Here is a 671-nt window from a genome sequence, read left to right as displayed (position 1 = left end):
AGATAACTAATTGTTTTCATTCCTTCTCAGTAGAACTATGACAGGTACATAGATGAGACAGACAAAATTTTGCTAGTTACTGTGGAGCTCCTACAGCTACATTACTACCAGTTTCCATAACTCGAGAAATAAGTGCAGATTAGATCTATCTTAGTCTGGAAACAAATTCCGTTACGGGCCAACACTATTCTCGATGCACTTTTTATGTTCCGGTACGTCTGGATTTTGCGATGACCATAAATAAATCGCAAGGCCAGTCGTTGGAAGTTTGCAGAATCAACTTTGAGTTTCCCTGTTTCGCTCATGGACAATTATACGTCGCATGTTCGTGCATCGGAAAACCGTGATCTTTGCTTAATTTCCCACCACAAAACAAAACGAAAATATATTTTATCATAAAGCTTTAAATTGATTAACAGACTGTATCAAATCTGGGTGTGTCTGTCAATATCAAATTGAAACCTTATAAATAGCCAGTATTTCAAGAAAAATCTGTTTTGTAAGTAAGCAACATCATGTGTAATTAATCGAAAATAATAATAAAATATCATTCCTACCGATCATTTTTTTATTTGTTTTAATAGAAAAAGGATTCTTTTTGTTTGTTTTAAATTTATTTTATACAAAATTTTAGGTTTTATATTTATGGATTGAGGCAGTATGAAGTCTGC

General features: G+C 32.9%; 1 protein-coding gene across 2 annotated transcripts in view; it reads left to right on the top strand.

Annotated features, from left to right (window-relative positions):
• Positions 1-671, top strand: part of LOC130449028 (zinc finger protein 408-like) — a 135,324-nt gene that overhangs the window by 107,902 nt on the left and 26,751 nt on the right. The window lies entirely within an intron of this gene.

Source organism: Diorhabda sublineata, chromosome 9 (assembly GCF_026230105.1).
Source record: "Diorhabda sublineata isolate icDioSubl1.1 chromosome 9, icDioSubl1.1, whole genome shotgun sequence".
In the NCBI taxonomy this organism is placed as follows: domain Eukaryota; kingdom Metazoa; phylum Arthropoda; class Insecta; order Coleoptera; family Chrysomelidae; genus Diorhabda; species Diorhabda sublineata.
This window is presented reverse-complemented; position numbering and strand designations above follow the sequence as displayed.